Raw genomic sequence first — 26,321 nt, 5'->3', positions numbered from 1 at the left:
TTTGTTCTTGCTTCACCTTCTCCAGAAAACCCTCTTTAAGCTACAGTTCTAGCTTCTTTAACTGAATATTTATTAGAATATAAAATAATAGGAGTATTAAGAAGGTGAACTCTGGAGTTACCTATATCTGCATATAATTCTTCTTTTATGTACTGTTAAAAAATGAAATTCAATTGAGTAAATTTTAAAGATTTTATTGGCTTTATTCAGTGATTCATGAAACAGACAGCGTCCAATCTTGCAGATGGAAAGGAGCTCTGAGGACTTCAATAGGCAGAAGGGAGCTGGAAAGGAAGTTACGCTGACAAAAAAGCAAGTTGGTTATTGCAAGGTCATTTTCTTTAGGGGATGACAGGGGTCTGTCATGCAGTAGACTACTCTACTAATGCTGATCACACGATTCCTGATTGACCGGTTTAAGATCCTATTTCTGGGTGGGCCAAACTGTAATTAGATTAAGTCTAGATCTGGTAACATCAGGCTTAGCATAAGCAACTCCATTTTGGACCTGTTGTCTGGTTTTTAACAATAGCCTCTGGAATATGGGCAATTTACTCAACCTCCCTGAGGCTCATCTTTAAAAATGAAAAGAATAATAAAACTTATCTCATAGAGTTGTTGTGAGAATTAAATGAGATGTGTCAAATATCTAGAATATAACCATTGCCTACCAAATAATTTTATTTATTATTGGCCATTATTGCACTTATTACCTGTAGCACGTATTTCGATATTTTATTGCATATTGCTATGACCTCAGTTCACCTCATTGTATTATAATTACATATGTGTATTTGTACACTATAAATAATTCCAGGGCAAAATTTTGTTTCATTCATCTTTTCATTTCTGAGGCATGATAAATAATAAAAACTCATTAAATGTTTGTTGAATAAGTGACTTTATGAAAACGTTGACTAATGTTGCCTTGTATTAATGGTTCATGCATCGACCAAATGTAAGTGTAAAATAAAGTTTTTTCAGAATCCTAAAGTCTCAGAAAGTTTACCTTCAATAAACCTATTCTTAGATAAATACCTGCAAAACAAGAATATACCAAAATAAAGAAAGGTATGGAATCTATAATAAATTCAACCCAGAAGAGGAATAAAGAGAATTTCAGGATGACAACATCAAGCTTAAATCACAAACAAGTCAGTTGGAGAGTGAGTTCAACAGCTGGAGCAAAGTGGGAGAAATCAATAGAACTGGTGAAATTTTGAAAAAAATTATAGAGGCAATTAATGAAAAATAAATAAATAAATAAAAAACAATAATATAGACCCCGCCCTGGCAGGTTTGGCTCAAAGGTTAGAACATCAGCTCTCAGACCAAAGGGTCTTGCATTTGATTCCTGGTCAAGGGCACGTACCTGGGTTGTGGGTTCCATTCCTGGTCCTGGTCAGGGTCGTGTGGAAAGCAACCAGTCAATGGATCTCTCTTACATTGGTGTCTCTCTCTCTCCCTCCCTCTCTTCCACTTTCTCTAAAAATCAATTGAAAAATGTCCCTGGGTGAGGATTAACCAAAAAAATAAAAATAAAATAAGACCCCCATTTGAACTTGAACCAGAAGAAACACTCTCCTTTGAGTGGCATAAAGATGATCCTATTGCCACACATTCATGAAAATATAATTGTAGTATATCGCTTCATTCTGCAAAAGACATTGATCACAACTTGTAATGGGATAAACGCCATGGATCAGTTTTTAACTTTTAGAATCAACTCTAGACCAGTCATGAAGACAACCCTGCTTATATAACAAAGTGTAACTGTTATGAACCTTGGTCATTGAAACATGAAGCTTTGTGAATAAGTTTAGGAGGTAGACGGGAAGAGCACTAATGAAGTATGGGAGAGGAGAGTTACCGGGAATTGAGGAGTAATATTTGATTATGCTGGGGTGACTAAAGAAAGAGCTCGGTAGTGCTATAGGTACACTCACTTAGGAGATAGGACTGGTGGTGATCAAAGTGACAACAATTTTTATCTATCAAGTAAAGAAACAAGTCAATTAGAGTGGATTCATCTGGAGCTGGTAGCATAAATATACTCTTTATCTGTATAGAGGTAACACCCAGAAGAATACACACACGCACACTGCAACCATTTTAAAAATACAATAGAAGACAAATACAGTATTTATGGAGGTGTTTGCCATAGCAGAAAACTGCAAGCAACGACTGGTAGGTTAAGGGCCGCATGGTGACAGTGCAGCGACTGGTAGGTAAAGGGCCGCATGGTGACAGTGTAACGACTGGAAGGTAAACGGCCGCATGGTGACAGTGTAACGACTGGAAGGTAAACGGCCGCATGGTGACAGTGTAGCGACTGGAAGGTAAAGGGCCGCATGGTGACAGTGTAGCGACTGGTAGGTAAAGGGCCGCATGGTGACAGTGCAGCGACTGGTAGGTAAAGGGCCGCATGGTGACAGTGTAACGACTGGTAGGTAAAGGGCCGCATGGTGACAGTGTAACGACTGGTAGGTAAAGGGCCGCATGGTGACAGTGTAACGACTGGTAGGTAAAGGGCCGCATGGTGACAGTGTAGCGACTGGAAGGTAAAGGGCCGCATGGTGACAGTGTAACGACTGGAAGGTAAAGGGCCGCATGGTGACAGTGTAACGACTGGTAGGTAAAGGGCCGCATGGTGACAGTGCAGCGACTGGTAGGTAAAGGGCCTCATGGTGACAGTGTAGCGACTGGAAGGTTAAGGGCTGCATGGTGACAGTGTAGTGACTGGTAGGTTAAGGGCTGCATGGTGACAGTGTAGCACTGTGCAACATCAGAAATGAAACAGGGCAAACACAGTGACATAAGTATCAGAAACACAACATCGAATAAAAAAGCAAATTGCGGAACACATCAACATGATACCATTTTTAAGTTAATAAAAACAAGCAAAACAAAACAATGTATTCCTTGGAGACAAATTCATTCATGCAAAAACTATTGAGAAAAGCAAGGGACTGAGAAAAAGTGGGGCCTTCTGAAGGGAACGTGGAGACATAATGGGAAGAAACACACCTGAAGCTTCAATACTGCTGCTCGAGTTCGGAGCATCTGTGTTTGTATGTGGCTAGATAATATCTGAAAACACACACAAAATCAGTGCAGGTGCCCATTGGGAATGGGGTTGGAAGACTAAATAAAAGAGATTTTATTGTCCATTCTACATTGCCTATGTTTCATACTTCTCTAGACTAAGAATATACAAAATGACAATATTAAATTGTATATACTAGCAATATAATAATGTTATAATCATAATTAATATTTATTGAGTGCTTAGTTTTGGCACCTAGTAAGAACCCCAGAGAAGCTAGCTAGTGTTGGCATAAAACAGACATATGGAGAGCCCAGAAATAAATTCACACCTTTATGGTCAATTAATATTTGACAAAGGAGGCAGAAACACACAATAGGGTAGAGACAGTTTATTCAATAAATGGTGTTGGGAAAATTGGACAGGTATATGCAAAAAAAAAGAAGAAGAAGAAAGAAAGAAAAGTAACGAAACCAACTTCTTACACCACACACAAGAATAAACTCAAACTGGATTAAAGATTACATGTAAGGCCAGAAACCATAAACATCCTAGAAGAAAACATAAGCAGTGAAATCTCGGATATTTCTCGTAGCAATATCTTTTCTGATATGTCTCCACAGGTAAGGAAAGCAAAAGAAAAAATAAACAAATAAGATTACATCAAACTAAAAAGTTTTTGCACAGTGAAGAAAACCATAAACAAAATGAAAAGATCACTGAATGAAAGAAAATATTCACCAATTATATATCTGATAAGGGCTTAATATCAAAAATTTATAAAGAACTTATAACTCAACATAAAAAAAATGAACAATCCGCCCTGGCCGGTTTGGCTCAGCGTTAGAGCATCAGCCTGCGGTCCAGGGAGGCCCAGGTTTGGTTCCCGCTAAGGGCACGTACCTCCGTTGCAGTTTGTCCCCGGCCCTGGTTGGGTCGTGCGGGTGGCAACCACTCGATGTGTCCCTTTCACATCTCTCTCTCTCTCTCTCTCTCTCTCCCCCTCCCCACTCTATCTGCACAAAAAATGGAAAAATGTCCCTGGGTGAGGATAAAGAAGAAAAACAACAAAAAACTATCCAATTAAAAAATGGGCAAAGGATCTGAATAGAAATTTTTCTAAAGAGGACATACAGATGGCCACTATACATATGAAAAGATGCTCAATGTCAATAATCACTACATTAAAGCTACAAAGTGATATCACTTCACACCTGTAAGAATGATTATCATTAATAAATCAACAATCAAGTGTTGGTGAGGATGTGGAGAAAAGAAAGCCCTCATGTCTCAATATTGTGAGAATAAGGAATCACTTCACACCTGCCAGAAAGGCTGCCATCAACAAATCAACAAATGATAAGTGATGGTGAGGATGTAGAGAAAAGGGGACTCTAGCACACTGCTGGTAGGAATGCAGCCACTATGGAAAATGGTATGGTGTTACCTCAACAAATTAAAAACGGAATTGCCATTTGACCCAGTGACCCCATTGGGAATATATCCTAAGAAGCCTGAAACACCAATCACAAAGAATATATGCACCCCCTATGTTCATAGTTGCAGTATTTACAATAGCTAAGATCTGGAAACAGCCCAAGTATCCATCAGTAGATGAGAGGATAAAAAAATGTGGTACATGCCCAGCTGGGGCGGCTCAGTAGTTGAGCGTCAACCCATGCACCAAGAGGTCGCTGGTTCGATTCCCGGTCAGGGCACATGCCCAAGTTGTGGGCCAGATCCCCAGTGGAGGAGAAGGGCGCATGAAGAGGGGGCCAATCAATGTTCGCTCTCCTCAATGTTTCTATATCTCTCTCCCTCTCCCTTCCTCTCTCTCTCTAAAAAAAAAAAAAAAAATCAATAAAGAAAAAAAAAATTGTGGAAACTGTGGTGCTTTCAAAATAGAAGACTATACAGATGACATGGAGGGACCTGGAGAGTATTATGCTGAGTGAAATAAGCCAGTCAGAGAAAGACAAGCATCACATGCTCTCACTTTTATGTGGAATCTAATGAACAAAATTGGTCCAGAGACATGGAAGCATGGAACAGAGTGACAGATCTCAGAGGGAAGGGCATCAGGGGAGGGGCAGAAGGAATAAACTAAAGAATTTACATGCATAGTCCATGGACACAGACAACAGTGGGGTGCAGGCCTGGGGTGGGGTGGGAACCAGGTAGAGGGGGCAATGGAGAAAATGGGGGACATCTGTAAAACTCTCAACAATAAAGACAAATAAAAATAACAATAAAGGCTAACATTCAGAAAAATGATGAGGTTCATATTGTATATTTTCAATGAGAAGGACTAGACCATTGGACTGAAGATGTAGGAGAGACAAACAGTCATTCCAAAATGAAGTGAGCCACACTGTCCCTGTCACTGGATTTCAGCTCAGCCTGGAGGACTATTAATCAAGGACAACCTTTAAGACCTAACTATGAGAATCTGCTTTTCATGGCAGAGGCGATGAGGAGAGGACAGAGATCTGGCGGACGAGGGGTGGGGCGGGAGGTGTAAAGAAAAAGCGTGTCCTGACTTCTCGGAGTGGAAGAGACACGTTCCCAGGTAAATGCTGACATCACGAGTTTTGCTGGGTCCTTCGGACGTCAGGTAAAAGCTGCTCTCTTCATGGGAATGTATGAGGCAGTGAGGCCAGCACACTCTTTCCTCTGCAGTGGGGGAGTAGGAGACATCTGCCTGAGACTCGAACAGACAGTTCTGAGTGCAAGGAAAGCCGGAGTCAGGCTTGAAAGTGAGAGTGAAGGAGGCAGGTGTACAGAAACCAGGCTGAGGGAGGCAGGTGTAGAGACACCAGGCTGAGGGAGGCAGGTGTGCGGACAGCAGGCTGAGGGAGGCAGGTGTAGGGACAGCAGGCTGAGGGAGCAGGTGTAGGGACACCAGGCTGAGGGAGGCAGGTGTAGGGACAGCAGGCTGAGGGAGCAGGTGTAGGGACACCAGGCTGAGGGAGCAGGTGTAGGGACACCAGGCTGAGGGAGCAGGTGTAGGGACAGCAGGCTGAGGGAGCAGGTGTAGGGACACCAGGCTGAGGGAGCAGGTGTAGGGACACCAGGCTGAGGGAGCAGGTGTAGGGACACCAGGCTGAGGGAGCAGGTGTAGGGACAGCAGGCTGAGGGAGGCAGGTGTAGGGACACCAGGCTGAGGGAGCAGGTGTAGGGACACCAGGCTGAGGGAGCAGGTGTAGGGACACCAGGCTGAGGGAGCAGGTGTAGGGACAGCAGGCTGAGGGAGCAGGTGTAGGGACACCAGGCTGAGGGAGCAGGTGTAGGGACACCAGGCTGAGGGAGCAGGTGTAGGGACAGCAGGCTGAGGAAGCAGGTGTAGGGACACCAGGCTGAGGGAGCAGGTGTAGGGACAGCAGGCTGAGGGAGCAGGTGTAGGGACAGCAGGCTGAGGGAGCAGGTGTTTGGACAGCAGGCTGAGGGAGGCAGGTGTAGGGAGAGCAGGCTGAGGGAGGCAGGCGTAGGGACACCAGGCTGAGGGAGGTAGGTGTAGGGAGAGCAGGCTGAGGGAGGCAGGTGTAGGGACACCAGGCTGAGGGAGGCAGGTGTAGGGACAGCAGGCTGAGGGAGCAGGTGTAGGGAAACCAGGCTGAGGGAGGCAGGTTTAGGGAGAGCAGGCTGAGGGAGGCAGGTGTAGGGACAGCAGGCTGAGGAAGCAGGTGTAGGGACAGCAGGCTGAGGGAGGCAGGTGTAGGGACAGCAGGCTGAGGGAGCAGGTGTAGGGACAGCAGGCTGAGGGAGCGGTGTTTGGACAGCAGGCTGAGGGAGGCAGGTGTAGGGAGAGCAGGCTGAGGGAGGCAGGTGTAGAGACACCAGGCTGAGGGAGCAGGTATATGAACACCAGACTGAGGGAGGCAGGTGTAGGGACAGCCGGCTGAGGGAGGTAGGTGTAGGGACACCAGGCTGAGGGAGCAGGTGTAGGGACACCAGGCTGAGGGAGCAGGTGTAGGGACAGCCGGCTGAGGGAGGCAGGTGTAGGGACACCAGGCTGAGGGAGGCAGGTGTAGGGACAGCCGGCTGAGGGAGGCAGGTGTAGGGACACCAGGCTCAGGGAGGCAGGTATATGGACACCAGGCTGAGGGAGGCAGGTATACGGACACCAGGCTGAGTAAAGTCAGGCAGGTGACCAGGCTGGGAGCTGAATGGACCACAGATTCGATCAGGGATAGACTTTGGGATGGACTGTAACCAGGAATGAGAAGTCTGGCATTTTGTCATATGTAAAAAATTTCTTCTAAATTCCCTGTCCTTTCAGTAAACATGATCAAAAACCTCTGCCCACTATGTGTGTGGTCGCCATGGCACACAGGAGTGAAGGTCGATGCCCGTTCGGGAGAGAAAACCCAGAGGCCACTGGGGTCTTCAGTGCCGGGAGCAGAGGGCCAGCCCTCTTTCTACTGGAGTTTTGAGGGGACTGCAATGCCTAGGTTCTGAGACTGAGCCCCAGCTTGGAGATGGGCCCTTTGAAGCCAGGAAAACATTTGGACAGCAAGCTTTTTGGCTAGCTGTAATCAAAAGAATGCCTTTCTCTACTTAGAAATTTCATTCGGGAGGGGGACACCCGAAGCCAAAACCATCTTTGCAGCCAACTAGAAATTTTGCAGATAAATGACTTTTTAAAATAAAACCATTCTCATAATAACTAACCTCTTTTATTTGCCTGATGACCAGCATTTTGCAACATTGACATCTGTTGTCTCATTATACCCCTATAAAGAGTTGCTTTCCTCCTTTGCAGAGGAATGCATGCCGTAGTCACTCTGAAAGAATACATTACACAGCTGAGGTCTCACATCAACCCCTGGCTTGTCCTTCAGTCTCGTCTTCATTGTACCATTCAACCCAAAGGCCCTGAGAACAGCCAGATAAATCAGAACACGTCTGTGGCCATCACTCTGACTCATGGCAGCTCCTGTCTCTGTAAGCACAGAACCCTCACGTGGACTGGAAGCCAATGTCTTCCGCCATGTGGTTCACTCTCAATGGACCTGTAGTAGGAAAAACAAATGAGGCCCAGCTCTTTGGTGTTTATGGATTGTTCCCAGGCGCCCACATGCGACCCATGCCATCTTTTGCTTTATGGCATTACTGGAGAGTTCATAAAAGAAACCAGTTTTTCTTCTCAGCAGAGTTGCATGTGTTGCGATTACAAGGTAATAAAGGGAAGCTTGGGTGGAGTGGGCTGTCTGCAATGTTCCCTGTATCCATGAGTTAAACTTTTGACACCAAAGTCACTCTGCCATTTAAACCACTGCACCTAGTTGGGGTTGGTGAGATAAGGTCAGCAGCAGATCAAGTAAAGCCTCTGCCTTAGCCCAGTGAGGTGGTGAGCCCCTTAGCACCTTGTCAAACACTAAATTTAATCCCAGTTTTATTTTCAAATCGCTTTTTAAAAATACACTAACCACTGAGCAACAGGAGGAAATGTCCTTTTAAAATGATTTATTATGTGTTAACAGCTAAAGAAAACCTAAACAGTGTCTCCATAAAGACCCATGATCACGTTTTTAATTAAGAGTCACAACTTTTAATAGAAAGGATAATATGCCCATTCATGTCAGGGTACCCGCCAATGCTGGGTAATCCAACAGTCAGGCTCGGGAGAATAACGGCCTTTCAATTCACACCTCCAAGTCCTCTGTTAAAGAAAATAACAATAAAGCAAGATCCCTTTAAAACTTGAGTTTGGGGATTTCAACCCAGAGAAAGGTTACATTTTGTTTCATTACAGGGACATTTGTTACAGTTTCTATGCCCACAATAGTGCACTCAGTGCTCTGAGTAACCTAAACACCCTTTAAGTTTTAATATGCAACTAGGTCATTCTAAATGTATCCTGTGTATGTGTGTGACCCGGAAAATTCTTGCCTATACCCCGGGGAGGTTGTGCCCTCTGAGAAACAAACTGTTACTGTCTCTGTCTCAAACTGTCACCTTAAATTATTTACTCCTCTAGCTCTTTCGTGTAAGACTAAATTTCGTGATCTAGGAGAACAAAGCTGTGTGTTCCTGCAAGGAAGTATTAATAGTATTAGTCAGAATTTATTTTCAGGATCAGAAAAGTGAGGGACTGCAATTGTAAGAACCCAATGAGAACCCGCGGGACAGCCGGTATTGCTGAAGTTCAGGATCTGTCGTTGAAAATAGAAGGGGATTCAATCTTGATCTTTAAGGACACTCAGAGTCTCCAAAAACAGAGGGGAGGTGAAAGGGGAAAATGGATTGTACAAACCAATGTTTGCCTAACTTGGTTCCTTGTGCCATTGTTAAATAGAAGAGAGGCTTCATGGTCTGAGCAGTTCTTACTACATGTGCTTTTTTTCCCTTTTGGATAGAGTGCGAGGAAGTAGGGAAAGAGAGAGAAACATTGGTGTGAGAGAGACACATCCATTGGTTGCCTCCTGCATGACCCTGACCAAGCCGGGGATTGAACCCACAACCAAGGTACGTGCCCTTGGCCAGGAATCAAACCCGTGACTCTTTGGTCCAAGGGTCAATGCTCTAACCGCTTAGCAACACTGTCCAGGGCCTAAATGCGTTCTTGCTAAATGTTAAACTGTAGTTCAGCATTTTGCAGATGCAGCTGTAAACAGAATGAGCCTGACAGGAAACCCAAGCCGATGAGTGGAGCCAACCGCAAAGGAGAAATCAATTGACGGAATAGCGTACATAAGCAGTGGCCAAGCCTCCCTTCAGAAAGAGCTTGGGATGGGAGTCCCCTGTGATTTTTACTTGCGTCAGGTAAACAAAAGTACCCTGCAACAACCATGTGTCATTCTTGAATAGAATACCCCAATAGTGAACCCTCTGAGTTGGGTAACACCACCTTCAGGATTTTTACTATATCCACATGCCACCTGGACACCCCTGGTACCAAATTCCTGCCTGGAAGCTCTATCATAATTTCTCAATATTTTTCTTCAAACATATTACCCTTAAAAAAAAAAAAAAAAAAGGAATCTTATATGTATTTTTACAGGGAACTTCATATTGACACTATAATTTGAAAAGTAAAAGCATTTAGTCAAAAGTAACTAAATAACCCAGAAAAGTACGTGGGATAAAAACAAAACAATGCCCTCAAGTTTAAAAATGAAATAAAAAATACGAGAACTGAGAAACCTTGATAATTTACAAAAATAAATAAATAAAAATAAAAAAACGGAAAAGAAGCCATCTCTACGTCAAGCATGTGTTAAATTCCTGTTGTGTGCTCCCAGAAGACTTGGTCGGCTGGCTACTGCCAGGACAGAGCGGGCCTTCCCCTGGTTCTTGGTGGCACTGTCCCGGAGACAAGGCACACGGAACAGCCCACCCGCGCTCGCGTGCCTCCTCCTGGGCAGTCACTCTTGGGGAGTGGGCTCAACCATCTTCCCTAAGCCACTTTCCCCGCAGATCCTGCCACCCCAAAGGGAGAGGCTGAGGGAAGCTAGCTGGACGTAGGGAAAGGATAATGATGGCCATTCATTCTCTCAATGCTTTCAAAAATATTGGGACAGAGGTTCAAGTTACAGATGGTTTAAAAGATTGATGAGCATGTTGTTATACTGTGTGTTCAGACCGACAAGACTTTGTCCACTTTAGCCTGATCCTAACACTGTCGACGGACAGCCAGCTGCCTCTGGTAGAGGAAGACAATGTAGCTGGGTCTTCACTGTGGGACACAAGCCACACAGTCATCGTCAGGATGTCCGGCAAAGACTGAACTCAGATCTTTCCCTGGCGAGTGGCACAGACTCAACTAAAGGCTCAACTAAAAGGAGCACCGACAGGTCGGAAAGTCCTGAAGCCTTAACTTCTTCTTTAGTTTGGACAGACCCTAAAGGAGATCACAGAGACTGAACTGTGGATGGTGACGTGGTGAGAGAAGCTGCCTCTTCACTGGCTGAGGCCAAGTTCACAGCAGGGACTTGAGCACCAGTTACCCGAAGTAGAAATCAAGCCCAAGTGAAGATTCAGTCGCGGGAAGATAACGCAGCAGGTGTTACTTTGTCGGTATTTGAACATTACCATGAAGGAGCTGACAGCTGGGAACTGACAGGTTTAGCCAGAGGTGGGGATCAATTGGCTAGAGAGGGATTCTGCCAAAGCTTCCAGGGGACTCACTGGGACTTCCTTTCTTACTTTGTTTTTATTTTATTTTTTTAAATATGTTTTGATTTTTCAGAGAGTAAGAGAGAGAGAGAGAGAAACTGATGTGAGAGAGAAACATTGATCGGCTGCCTGTTGCACGTCCCTACTGGGGACTGAGGCCAGAACCTGACATGTGCCCTGACCGGGAATCAAACCGGGAATCAAACCGGGTCCTCTCAGTCCATGGGAGGATCCTCAGTCCACTGAGCCACACCAGCCGGGCCTCCTTTCTTACTTTGAATGACACTATTAAGATAACCAACAGGCATGCAAATGCCACTGAACATGTCACCATGGCCGGGATTAAACCAACAGTTGCTTATATCATCACAGCGCTGGATGAGAGTAAGAAGAGCTTTGCGGGTTAAAAATATACAGGAGAAGAAAAAGATTCTCGAGGAGAAATCTGAGACAGACTTGAGCAGCGCTAGGCAGCTGGAGAGGAGGAGGAGCCTGCTGATCTGGCTGAAGAGAGGAGGGAGGATCTGTGTGAATGATCTTTCCTGCTCTGGTCCCTTCCGAAGCCCTGACACGGCCCCACTTGAGTTCACAGCGTGTAGAGGTTTAGTGCGTGTGGCTGTTTACTTTCGGGCCCAGGAATTTCACTGGTTGTAAAATTTCCCTTTACAGAATCCTAATTCAGTGACCATTTATCACAGATGAGATTTATAAAACCTGCCCAGGAACTTGTAGAATGTATTCTTCCAAAGCGTCACCCCGCTCCATTCATGCCTGTGTTACAAGTGATTCGGTAGCAAGCATATTAGGACATCCTGATGAGGATGCCCCGTGGTCTCAGGCTGCAGCACCCTCGCTTCCTGCCCACGGCGCGGCGTGGTCTCCGGCTGCGGTGCCCTCGCCTCCTGCCCACGGCCCGGCGTGGTCTCCGGCTGCGGCGCCCTCGCCTCCTGCCCACGGCGCGGCGTGGTCTCCGGCTGCGGCGCCCTCGCCTCCTGCCCACGGCCCGGCGTGGTCTCCGGCTGCTGTGCCCTCGCCTCCTGGCCACGGCACGGCGTGGTCTCCGGCTGCCGCACCCTCGCCTCCTGCCCACGGCCCGGCGTGGTCTCCGGATGCGGCGCCCTCGCCTCCTGCCCACGGCACGGCGTGGTCTCAGGCTGCGGCGCCCTCACCTCCTGCCCACGGCCCGGCGTGGTCTCCGGCTGCTGTGCCCTCGCCTCCTGGCCACGGCACGGCGTGGTCTCCGGCTGCCGCACCCTCGCCTCCTGCCCACGGCACGGCGTGGTCTCCGGCTGCCGCACCCTCGCCTCCTGCCCACGGCATGGCGTGGCGCGGCTGTGAGCTCGCTGCAGCCACCCTGCGTTCCCGTGGTGCTTCCCTCCCCGAGCTCAGGAAAGCCTTCACTTACTTTTCTTTGCGCAGTAGGTCTCTGTCCTGTCCGTCATGGGAGCAGTTTTGCCAATTTAAATGTGACTATAGTATCCACAGTAAAATGATTTAAAAAATAAAGGAAAAAACCCAACATCAATAGACTCTGTCACTTCAAGTACAACTTATAATTGCTTCTTTTTTTGAATGTTCAAATTAATGCATAATGCCCAGCTGCTGTGGCTCGGTGGTTGAGCATCGACCCATGCACCAAGAGGTCACTGGTTCAATTCCCGGTGAGGGCACATGCCCAGGTTGTGGGCCTGATCCCCAGTGGGGGGCATGGAGGAGGTGGCCAATTGATGTTCTCTCTCATCGATGTTTCTCTCTCTCTCTCCCTCTCCCTTCCTCTCTCTAAAATCAATAAAGTAAAAAAATTAATACATAGCAATTCACACTAAAATAGTCTTGTCATTATCAGTTTGGCCCTTGATGTGGCAACAGGAAATGAGATTCTCGGCCATGTCCTGGCGAGATGGGATTCTGAGCTGAAGAAGTTAATGGTGCCACCAGCTGGCAGGTATTCAGGGGGAGTGAGCCTCTGGGAGTGTGGCCAGAGGCTGAGAAGGCACCTGGAGAGTGAGGTGAGATGGTAACTTCTCACTATGTCGAGAAAGTTAGAAAGATTTCACTGGCATCAGGATGCCCCTCTTAAGGTCCGAGAGGATGTCCGAGGCAAAGATCTCCCTCCGTGGAGCCAGCATGCTCAGATGGCTAAAATTCAGGTTCAAAGTTCATCTTTCCTGTTGTTTGAAAGCTCACTGACTATACAATAATAACTGGGCCAAGATTCTTCTTCAGTAAAGTTTTAGGAAACAGTGAATTTTCGTAACTGGAGAGCGGGTATCTTCTGGGAAGTAAAGATCTGGGGAGTCTGATCCTGAACTTCATTAGAAACGCCTTCCACTGCACCCTCATTACCTGCTTTGACCTAAACTGTCCCTAGGACACTTTTAGGGGTGGGATTGTGCCTCCACAAATGTATCTGTTGACGTCCTAAACCCCCGTCCTCCAGATGCGACCTTGTTTGGAAACAGAATCTTTATATCGGTCCTCGAGTTACAGTGAGGTCATTAGGCTGGGCCCTAATTCAGGACAACTGGTGTCCTTGTGAAACGGGGACATTTGGGAACAGACACACACAAGGAGAAAACCATGTGAACATGAAGGAAGACGGGGTGTTGCTTCCACCATCCAAGGAATGTCAAAGATCGCCAGCAAATCACCAGAAGCTAGGAGCGAGGCATGGAGCAGGTTCTCCCTCGTGGTCCTCAGAAAGGACGAACCCTGCTGACACCTTGATCTTGGATTCTGGCCTCCAGGACTGCGAGACCACACGTCTCTGTGACACGCCACCCAGTCTGTGGTGCTTGTTACAGTAGCCCCAGCCATCTCCTACAGACACCAGAGCACGGCCCGGGGTTCCGAGCCTGGGACTCAGCATAGCCACAGAGATTTATGAATGAGGAAATGAATCCCTTTGTTACAGTAGCCCCAGCAATCTCATACAGACACCAGAGCATGGCCGGGGTTCCGAGCCTGGGGCTCAGCATAGCCACAGAGATTTATGAATGAGGAAATGAATCCCTTTGTTACAGTAGCCCCAGCAATCTCATACAGACACCAGAGCATGGCCGGGGTTCCGAGCCTGGGGCTCAGCATAGCCGCAGAGATTTATGAATGAGGAAATGAATCCCAGAATGACTCAAGTCACAGAACGTCCATAGGTAATTTGTGGTGGATAAATGTGTTTGCTTCCTCTCCTGTGAGGAGTAATCCCTTCGTGTTTGTGCTGTGCCCAACAGTATGGAAATCATGGTGCCCACTGCCTCCCACACATGGCAAGTGGGTGACCTAGGCTGGTCAATCAGAAAACAGCTGGGCAGATGACTCAGTCCAGGTCAACCAGGTATCGGTCAGAGCTTAGCAAAACAGTCTAATCTTGTCTTTGGGACCTGGGCATGGGGAAGATGGGCAGTTGGAGCTGAGGGTAGTCACCTAACCCAGGGTGCACGCAGGCTGCTCATCTGTAGGATGAGGGGAGTTGGCTAGCACACTGTGAAGCAGAGCTCGGGGTTGGGGGTTGGGAGACATTTAAAACTGCAACCTCTGGTCTTCACTGTGCCCAGATCAACCACTGCTTCCTGCTTATAAAGTTAATATGTTTCCTGTTCTGCTTAAGCTACCTTAAATGATGTTCCTGTCATTTTTCGGCGAAAGCATACTGAGAAATAGGATGTTATTGCATTCGAGAACAGCTGTCATTTCTATAACAGACTGAGCGTTTCTATAACGACTTTTCTTAGCAAATCCCTCCAGAGGAATACGATACACCTGAGCTACTAATGTTTCTCCCCTTCCAGTGACTCCCATTTCACATGTGGTGCAAATGATGCACAGAAACATCCCAGGATGCTGTGCTGTACACTTTGTTTTAGCCCTCACTGTCCTTCAAGTAAGTGTCATGCATTGAGGTTCGTGCAAACTTGTGACTGGAGCTAAGAGGTTTCAGAACATGAAAGAAAATCTGTCCTTCTTTGCCCTTCAATCCATTCGATATCAGCACCTCTTCTAAATACACATAGAAAAACATTGTCTTGAAGATGCCCCCGTGCCTCAGTGGCCCTGTTTGCAGATGGTCTCAGGAGCCACCTCAAGAGGTAGAGTATTTGTGAATCCTGTGCCCTCCTTCTATTTAACCAGGGCAGCTTTTCTTTACATTGCTTTATACATTGGAATACACATATAAGTACTGAATACATTGGAATGTGCTATACTATATTAAAAGAAACTACAATAAAAAGAAAATTATTTAAGCCCTGGAAAGTTTGGCTCAGCAGTTAGAGCGTCAGCCCATGGACCAAGGAGTCTTAGATTCAATTCCTGGTCAAGGGCACCTACCTCTGTTGTGGGTTCGATCACTTGCCCCGGTCAGGGTTGCTCAGGAGGCAACCAATCGATATGTCTCTCTCACATTGGTGTCTCTCTGTCTCTCTCTCTCTCTTTCACTCTCTTTCACCCTCCCTCCCTCCCCCTATCCAAAGCAAATCAATGGATATATATCCTCAGGTGAGGATTTAGAAAAAAGGATAGAAAATTTCTTAAGACTCTCTGAGGAAGTACATCCTAAGTGAATATTTATTACGTTAGTAAATAAATGGGTAGCCGTTTGAGGACTGAGGTTAAGACCCTCAGCCCACATCTGCCCACTGTTCCAGCAGGGTAGCTGGTGCTCTGGGCTTGACGTACGAGGAGCGGAGGCTGGTGGCAGGGGTGATGAAGGGAATGTCCTGCTGCAGGAACCCAGCTCCGCGATGAACCAATTCTGTGACTCGGACTAGTTACTCAACTACGACAGCTTCCTTGCCATCAGGTGGAGGATCACAGCAGAGCCCCTGACATAACATCACCGTAAGGACTGAGCTCCTCTAAACATGTAAAACGTCGACAACAGTGTCTGGCGCGCACAGAGCCCGAGGGAGACGCACAGCACCCAGGGGCCCGGCCGGTGCTCCCCCAGCTCTTTGCACACAGAATACGTTGGGAGAAGGAGTGCTAAAAATCCGGAAGGAATGTCCATCACACACATCTGTGGTTGTGCAGTGTGGGACGGGGTGACTTATTCCTCTGCACACATTTTCCATTAAAAGGAGAGAAACTGGCCCCGTCCAGTGCATCCCTCCCCTGGGTTTTGTGTGGGGAATGGTTAGCAGTGACTAATCTAATATCAGAGGTAGCTTGACAGCCAAGGACTTAATTTATAAAGTGTTTAGTGCATTCCTGACAAAAATTGGCTCCAAAATATGGACACACGTTCATTCATGCCGTATGGTTCCCAGCTGCAGAGCTGTGGTCATAAACACTCGTTGTTGGGAGGCGGGTGGGGGCTTGGCGTGGATTTCCAGGAACGACTCTTTCTTCACAGTGGGCCAGAGAGCCAGGCTGCCCCCAGAGCCAGCCGAGGGCGCAGAAGACACCAGCAGCCCCTGGACGGGGCAGGAGGAGGGCGGAGGGCTCAGAAGACACCAGCAGCCCTGGACAGGGCAGGAGGAGGGCTGGAGACTGGCCTGGCCTCTGGCAGGGGCTCTCACAGCTCACTATCTCTGGAATTCTGTGCTAACAATGGAGGGCAAAGGGCACAGGTGGTTTACTTCTCTCCAATTTGTAGATAGGAATGCAAAGACCTTGGACTTCCCGGAGTGAATTTGTATAACAAAAAGTGTCAACCATTTCACAAAAGGCAAAAACAGCAAACATGTCTGGAAGGCATTTGGGACCAGCCTTGCAAGGGCTGAGGAGAGGCCGCTGCAGTGAGGACATTGGCTTGAGTTACCGGGGTTGAAATAACTGTGGACTGTATGGCTAATAAGTGAGTAAATGAACAGATTTGTGCACGTTGCTCTCTGAGGGACACAAAAGTGTCATGCAAACATTCCAGGCTGGGAACAAGAATGCATGAATTCTAATACTGTCCCTGACATGTCTTGGTCATGTGATGTGCCAAACCCCCATTCCCTTCACCATGTGAGAGCTACCCATCCTGACGACATCACAGGGTTGCTGTTCGACTCACACAAGATACTGTGTACAGAAGCACATCGTCAACCAGGAGGCCAAATTCAAACGTAAGGGAATGGGCTGCGGGTAACTGCAATCGGGAGTGAGCGTGAAGTCCTGGCCGGCCCACCGCGGAGGGGAGGAGCACAGGACACCCCACCGTGGAGACTCTAGTTGCCACACAAGCTAAGGGAGCTCAGAACATTGACAAAGGCAGAGTTCAGCTCAAATAATAGTCCGCCCTTGATCAGGTTGAATAAGATGTAAATGAATAATTTTAATTTAAAAAGGCTGTTATAATGTGTCAGCGAGATAACCAGAGACTCACAGCCAAATTGTAAAGGAGTGCTTTATTCTCGCCAGCGGGCTGCGGGGGGCATAGTCTCTCCTAGATCAGCAGCCACAATTCTTCTTGCTACTTCGATTTTAAAGACAGAAGCCCCATCCTCCTTTTAACCCCCCTCAGAGGACCCGGTACAGTAGTGGGAGTGACAGTGATTACAGAAGTCAAAATTAGCATTATTCACCAGGCTCACGAGTACCTGCAAATGCTCCCAACACGTGGGGCAACTATAATCTTAGGCAAAATTTCTTTACTTCTAGGGGTAATTAACCTGTTATTGGAAAAATATTGAGGAAGGTCCATTGATGATAAAAATGGAGTTATTTAGTCACCTCAGCCAAGAGGCCTATATAAGAATGGAATCTAGTCACCTTAGCCTTGAGGCCCAGGCCAATAAAAGTTAATATGTACCCCTATGTTCATAGCAGCACTATTTACAATTGCTAGGATCTGGAAACAGCCCGAGAGTCCATCAATAGATGAGTGGGTAAAAAAGCTGTGGTACATATACACAATGGAGTACTATGCAGCAGCAAGAAAGAAAGATCCCTTATCCTTTGAGAAGGGACCTGGAGAGTATTATGCTAAGCAAAATAAGCCAGTCAGAGAAAGATGAATACCACATGATCTCACTTATTTCTGGAATATAATAAACAAAAGAAGCTGATGAACAAATAGACCCAGAGACATAGAAGTAGGGATCAGACTGACAAACCTCAGAGGAGGGTGGTGGGGGAGAGGGAAGAGATAAACCAAAGAACTTATATGCACATAAGCATAACAAATGGACACAGACAACATGCTGTTGGGGGGGGGGGGGCGGCAGGACTGGGAGGAGGGTGTCAATAAGGGAAAAAGGAGAAACATCAAATAAAAAAAAAAATACAAGATATTTTGCTGGCCTGGCGCATGTTGAGGTGTCATATGAATTATAAGAAATTGTGTAATGGTTGGGGTTTGTAGGGTTGTTAGTAAATATCCCTTGCTTTTCTTTTTTTTTTTTTTTTTTGTGACTCGTGGTAAATTTTTTGTGCCCTGACACTTATTTTTTTCCTGGAATAGATCTTGGTTGTATGTGAGGGTTTATGCAAAGCTACAAGAAGCATTATCAAAATAGAAAAGAGGTGGGCACAATGGATGTGAGAGGCCCAAGGATAAAACTCCCGGTTACAAGGTAAGTCAGCGCTGGGGGTGTCATGGACAGCATGGTGACCATAGTCAGTACTGTAGCTCATGTTTGAAAATTACTAAGGGACGAGGTCTTAAAAGTTCTCATCACAAGAAAAACAGAAGTATGCATGGGGATCAATGTTACCCAGACACACTGGGGTGATATTTCCCAATATATACAAATACCGAATCATTATGTTGTACACCTGCAACAATTTAATGAGGAGGCGGCCAATTGATCATCTCTCCCCTCGCCTTTTCACTCCTCTCTAAAATCAATAAAGAAAAGAAAAATTTGTTTTTAATTTTTAAAATTGTTTTAATTTAAAAGAGAAAGAAAAAGTGTGTTAGTTTGGGTTCCCCACCCCCCGTCTTTGAGCCTGAGGCGAGGGTTTGGGTGTAAGCAGTGTAACTGGGTGTAGCAGAGGCGGTGTGAGGGGGCAGGTGTACCTAGGAAGAGGAAAGCCAGCCACTGAGCACAGAGTTGAGTGTTGAGCTGTGGGTAGAGGGCCCCAGTCCTGCTGCGCCTTAATGACGGTGAAGAAGGCATCTCGAAATGATCTCATCGTGAGGCAAGGCCCACTCATTACCACCTCAAGGTCTCTTCTAAGAATTCTCTCCCCACCCTGGCAAGTTTTCTCTGTGGTTAGAGCCCCGGTCTGTGCACCAAAGGTTCTCAGGTTTGTATCCCGATCAAGGGAATGTACCTGGGTTGCAGGTTTGATACCTGGCCCCAGTGGGGGTCTTGCAGGAGGCAAGAACTCGATGTATCTCTCTCACATCGATGTTCCTCTCTCTGTCTTTCCCTCCCTCCCACTCTATCTAAAAATTAGTGGGAAAATATCCTCAGGTGAGGATTAAAAAAATAAATTAAAAAAAAAAAGTCTCCGTGGCACTTCCTGTTGCCTCTAGCACAGGCGGAGAACACTCTGGATGCCAGACGAAACCCTTGGGCCCAGAGAAGCAGGCTTTTCGGGAGGAAGCTTTGAGGAGTCCAAGAACCAGCCTCTGCAGATGCAGGTGGAGGCGCAGTGGTTTCCAGAGTGGGAGGGGCAGCGCAGAGCCTGCCACTCAAGGGAAATGGTGGGGGAGGGTGGTCTGAAACCAGCAGGGGTATTGCTAGCCTCCTACCAGCTCCTGACCCCGGCTGTGCGGTAGGGAACCTAAGACAAGGAGCTGCGGTTGAAATACCCAGTCAAGGAGGGTTTCTGCCCCTTCAGCCCGGGAACTCCTGCAGTGGAGTCGCCTGGAGAGAACTTGGTCAGAGTCAATATTCCTGGACCCTACCCAGACTTCAAATTTGAACCTGGGAGGTGGGATGCTCTAGTGTATACATTTATAATCAACACTGAGGGGTTCTGACAAAAACTACCTTACAATCCTCAGCCCAGCTCTCCCCAAACCTTCAGCAGCTCGCCAGACATTTCATCTGAGCAGAGGAAGACAAGGTCTGTGTAGAGGCCCAGCCTCTGCCACTTAACCCCAGGAGGGAGGCCACGTCACCCAGACGCCCACTTCACACAGCTCCTTCTGCCATGGCACATCCCAGGCATGGCCTCCCTTCCACCTGTGCAGGCCTCAAACCCCAGCTTTGCCCCATCCCCATCCGTGGTCCAGTTCTTGTATCCATCCCCGTGGCTCAGGGGGAAGAGGTCCTAGAGATCACCCACAGGAGGGCCTAGCACAGTGTGAAGCGCCAGGTGTGCCCAGTGGTGAATGAGTCTCTGTGTGTCCTTGGTCTTTTCTCTCAGTCTTCCCCTCTGCTCACCTCCCCCCAACTGCTATTCTACCACGTTCCTCCTCATCCTACCCCTCACCCTGCCTTTTTTTGTTTTCTTAATCCTCACCTGGGGATACTTTTTCATTGACTTTAGATAGAGTGGAAGGAAGGGAGGGAGGGAGAGTGGAAGGAAGGGAGGGAGGGAGGGGGAGAGAAAGAGAGAGAAACATCAGTGTGAGAGAGACATATCGATTGGTTGCCTCCTGCAGGACCCTGACTGGGGCCAGGGATTGAGCCTGCAACACAGGTACGTGCCCTTGACTGGGAATCAAACCTGCAACCTTTCGGTTCATGGGATGATGCTCTAACCTCTGAGCCAAACCGGGCAGGGCCCCCCTCACCCTTCTTTATATGGCTATCACAGAATTAAACAATATGCTGATGTGTTATTCTTGTTACATGTAATTTGTTCTTCCCTTCATTTACAAAGTGTCTAAGGCATTTCATATGTATTATCTTTCCAACAAGTCTACTCTGACATCTTAGTTCTGAAGGGTTTCCTTTTTAACATAGGGGAAGTTCTCCATCTCTTTTCCCAGTCACAGGACATTACTAGAAAAGGAAATTTTTCTGAAGATATTCCTGGGTGAAGACACACACATCCCAAAATATCTCGGGGGCTGTGCCCAGGTGGGCCTCAGGTCCAGAAATACGAAGTGGTCTTCTTGGTCTCCCAGCTTGTTTTTGTTTTTTGCATTTACCCTCCAATTTTACATTTAACTGAAGTTGATTAAGAGATCAGACGAAAGGGATTTTTTGTTCAGAAACAGAAGAAACTGATGTTGCTTTTAAATTATGTGTGGCGGCGGAGGAGGGGCGTAAGGATCAAGCTTTATTCCATATTACAAGCTTAATCTCCTCTGAAGCCCAGCCCGCACCACAGAGAATTACCCTTGACTCGGCGAGACCGCTGCTGGCCTGAAGCTTGATATAAAGAACGGAATATCCTTCAGAAACGGCAGTTTATTTATAGCTCCCTTTCCGTAAGGGTCTATAAATTAAGAAGAGTTGAGGAGGAAAAGAGGGATCTGGGTGGGAGCATAAAAGGTGAGTCACCATGCCTTTCAGACATCCTTTTAGAATCAAGTGCTGAGTCTCTGGTGATTTACAGCTTATACAATAAGGAAAGAACAGAGCAGGGAGGGCTTCGAAAGGCACTTAGGAGCCCAGACACGAGACACAGGTACTCCCGATCCATCCTCCTGTTCCATGTGGTGTTCCTGGCTGCGCCGAGTTCAGAGATGGGAAAACTGAGGATTGGGAATGACCTTGGGAACTACATGCAGGAAGTCAGGAGGTCTCTTTGGCTTTAAATGCTTGGCTGACTTTGGAACCTAGGGCTTTCCTAGTCAGTTTCAAAGGAGCGATAAAAAGGCATTCTAGAAGACGGGAAAGGAAGGTCAGACGGGAAAGGAAGGTCAGACGGCAGGAGAGGAGATGTGGCCACTTTAAATGGGGAGCTGATTTCACCTGGAGCTTTTCGGAGCTTCTCCAGCCCCACCCACCAGACCTCATGATGGGGAGGACATGGTAGTTCACATCAGCGAGACTCTTTCTCCCCATGCAGAGTCCGGCGAGGGGGGTGGGGAGGGAAGGGCCTGACTGACAAGCAGCGGTTATGTCTGATCCTAGAGCAGAAGGAGGAGGGGAGAGTTTTGTGGCCTGAAGCTGGTCACTGTTCTCAGCTATCACGGGGAAGAGAAAGGACATTTGGAGCAGACACAATTGCACTCACTGTATTTTATTTATTTTTCAGTGCCTTATGCTGCTAAAATTTATTTCTTTATGTTTTTATTGAATTTATTGGGGTGACCATCAGTTAATAAATTATCTAAGTTTCAGGGGTACAGTTCTGTAACACATCATCTGTATATTGTATTGTGTGTTCGCCATCCAAGTGGAGTCTCTGTCCATCCCCATTCACCCCCATTTACCCTTCTCCCTCCTACCCCATTTCCTCTGGTCACCACCATGCTGTTGTCTATGAGGTGTTTTGTTGTGGGGTTTTTATTTAATTCCTTTACCTTTTACACCCAGTTCCCCAGCCCCCTCCCCTCTGACAGCTGCCAGTCTGTTCTCTGTATCTCCGAGTCTGTTTCTATTTTGTGTTTTAGTTTATTGTGTTCGTTAGAGTCCATGTGTAAGTGAAAGTGTGTGGCCCTTGTCTCTCTCTGACTGGCTTCTTCCACGTAGCCCACTGCGCTCATTTCAGTCACTGCAACCCTCCAAGTCACACGGAGAGCACACACACCCACCCACACACACTAACTGTTCACGCATCCAGGACATTTAAAAAAAAACGGAAATGGGGAGACATCTACCCGCAAAATGGAGCCGAGTTCGCAGGGCACACACTGCCTTACGGGACTCTGTGCAAATTCGGAAAAGGCGCCGTGGGCAGGAGCACAGCTTGGCGGGAGAGACGGTCCTGCTCCGAGGAACACGCCCCTTCCTCCACGTGGACACGGCGCAGGCAGAGCGCGCGGAGCGTCCCGAGGAGCGCAGGCTGCATCGGAGCCCCGCTCACCTTCACGGGCGCTTTTGCAGAGTCCAAACTGCCCACCTGCAGCCTGGAGAGTCTGGGGCAGAGACAGACTTGACCAGGGTCTGGCCTTGCTCTTTCCAACTGCCTCTGCTTCCCAAAGGGCCTTGGCCTGAAACGCACCTTTGCCCGAAATCACACGCTCCATTGGTCTGTCACCGTGAGTGTCCCCATTGGCGGGGAACCAAGGGAGGGGGCGGGGCTTTCCTACTTTGGAGAAGACATCCCATTCCCTGTCCTGCTTCACTGGGAAGTCCTCCCGAGTTTATAGTAAGGTCAACGCAGGTACGTGTGTGTCCACAGCCACAGACTGAGAAAGCCTATGCTTGACGCAAGCCCCACCCCAAGTCATTCGCTCATTCATTCCACAAACAGGCGTCGGAGCCCAGCGCCACGGGAGACACCGTGGAAGGGAAGAGATGCTTACACCATCTTGGGCCCTGGAGTTGGCCTGGGGTTTAGTACCACCCCAGGTGGACCAAAGAAAGTTTCCATCTCCTGGACACAGTGCCCTCCTTTCCTGGTGTGACTCCAACTTCATGTCAACAAGGAGTCCTCAGAGCCACGCGACCCAGGACAGCTGGGGACCTGGCAGGTCCCACGGACGAGGAATTCTTTGCCAGCCCGTTTCCCGTCTCATTAACAATGAGGTAGAAGGTGCCAGAGCCTGGTGGAGGAGCCAGATGGGTGTGGGAGGATGTGGGAACGTTCCCATAAAACATGAAGAACGTTTCCCAGCCGGGAATGAGAATGGAGCGTTCGGGCCTTCCCTGTGGTGTGATGAAGTGTGCCTCGCCACGGGGAAAGATGTTCTCTTCCCCCCCAAATACAATGAGAGGCATCTGGGGAACGCCTTCCCTTTTACATTTTGAGGAAAGCTGGATACTGTTCAAATCAAATACAAAACTGGGGACGTGCTCCCTGTCCAGAGGCCAGGGTGGTGGGTGCAGCTTTGGAGTCTGGTTTAGTTTTCTTGGTCTCTGGTTTGCTTCCAGGCTGAAGGCTGCTCAGATCAGTGCCCTGGGATGCTTGCTTCTTCCTACCAAGAATCTATCTAACACATGGCAGCCAATTCACCTGTGAACAGCAGGTATGTCTGAAAAATAATTCACACAATGGCCCACCTAGTCCTCTCTGAGGGTCATGTGAGCTACAGACCATATCAAGGCTGTGGGGAAATCAATGTCGTGTGGCCTTGGATGTGCGCCCCATCCCAAGCTCTCCAAAGCAAATCACTACCTGAGCGCACACACACATGCGCACACACTCACACACAAAACGGATTTGTTTGCTTTGGTCCTTGGCTATCCTTTAATGGGAAAAGTGGATTGGATCCTACTTTCCCTGGCGTTTTGTTCTTGGTAAATACCCAGTGGCTCATAAATATGACACACTGGCTTGGAAGGGAAAGTCCACGAGGAAGAGAGGCAGGGAGGCATCTGAGCTGCAGAGACACATGTTAGTTCTGGAGATGACTCGCTGGCTTCCCTCCAGTACGTCTTTTTTCTTCGTGGACAGCTGTCCCGAGAGCCCACATGGAGCTGTGAGAAGTGCATTAAGCCTGACCTGGCTTCCAGCCCAGGTCTACCCGGTGAGACAGAAGGGCTAGAAATGATGCTCTCTGAGATCCCTTCCAACGCTGATGTTTTACGAGTCTAAGATTACCTAAGTTTTGTAAAACTGACACAGAGTCTTTTATGCACGTAAAAAGAAACAGAGCCTCTGTTTCAACAATTCCACTCCTAGGAATTTATCCTAAAGAGATAATCTAACATGTGTGCAAAGCTGTAGGTACAAGAATGTTCACCACAGTGTTATTTATGGCAGCAAAGAATTGGGAAACCTCAGCCTTCAGCAATAAAGGACTGGTTAACTCAGCATTTCCCAAAGTGTGTTCTGGGATATAAATGGGTATGACTGGAAAAAAAGAAAGAAAGAAGAAGAAAAAGAAGAAGGGGGCTGCAACATTCCATGGTCCAAATTTTTAAAGAAACATCACCTCAAAGAACAAAGTTAAAAAATATTTCTTTGATGTAGAATTTCATTGGCCTGCTATGCAGCACTCAATAAAATCTGTTGAATGATTGAACAGAAAATAAATGTTTATAGTGAGAATAAAAAGCCTTTTGCTTCATTTATTTAAGTCACAGAACATATGCTTTCCAGTATGGTCATTTATACAACATAAAGAATAGAGGGTATATGTTTATTTCTATCTTTATTTATTTTTAGCCTTTTTTTTTTTCTTCAGGAAATTAGTTAAAGTGGATGAGCAAGGTTCCCCCTTATAAAGTTCCTGGAGGTCAAGAGACCCTGCCTTGGGCCCACTTTTGCTGCAAGACCCAAGCCTAGAGAACAGATGAACAATAAGAGGTATATTGTCCATGTAGCGCTCCAACAAGCCCCTTCTGTTTTCTATAAAAAAAGATTAGTTTAGAATGAAAATATATATTTGTTTGGAATCCCGGATCTCAGAGTCTTCAACTAGCACCTACTGACACTGTAACTTTTCACAGGCAATATGCACATTCTAAATAAGAGGAGGGATATTTATGTTATTTATTACTACGAACCTTCACTCCCAGGCTCTTCTCCAGAATCGTATTTCTAGTGAGCCAGGTTGGGCCACGTGTGAGTTAGAATGACTTCTTTGTGCTCCTGGCCCAAGATTTAATCTAAAAGTAAACATAATATATGGCAGAATCAAGAGTTTATAAACACCTTAATAAACACCCAAAGCAAAAAAAGTATTGGCCACAACGATAATAGCTAACTTTATGAGTGCTTGGGTAATTCAGCGTTGTTCTATGTGGCTTTATATAGGTTAACTCATAATTTTTATAGCAACTCTACAAGGTGAGTACCATATTTATCCCCTATTTTACGCTTGAGGAAAACTGAAGAACAGAGAGGTGAAGCAACTTACCCAAGGTCACACAGCTAATGATAGAACTAAGGTTTAGACACAACATTATGTCTACAGGATCCATGTGCTTAGCTACCATATGATACTTTCTCTTAAATGGCATTAATTTTAGAATTGTCCTATAGAAATATAGAAAATTTACAGTACAACTTGATGACTTTTATAAAATGAATACATCTTTCTAGCCACCACTCAGGTTACAAAATAGAAGGTTGGCCAAAGCCCAGAAGCCTGCCTGATTATGAACTCTCTGATAATCACTGTTTTGACATTTATCATCTTAAATTAGTCTTGCCTATTTTTGATATAAGTGGAATCATATAATATATACTTTTGCTGGTCTGGCTTTTCTTCCACTCACCATTGTATCTGTGAGGTTAATTCATATTGTTGAGTGTGTAGCACTTGCTAATT

The sequence above is a fragment of the Molossus molossus genome, unplaced genomic scaffold (assembly GCF_014108415.1).
Source record: "Molossus molossus isolate mMolMol1 unplaced genomic scaffold, mMolMol1.p scaffold_m16_p_19, whole genome shotgun sequence".
Taxonomy (NCBI): Eukaryota; Metazoa; Chordata; class Mammalia; order Chiroptera; family Molossidae; genus Molossus; species Molossus molossus.
Note: the sequence above shows the minus strand (reverse complement) of the source record.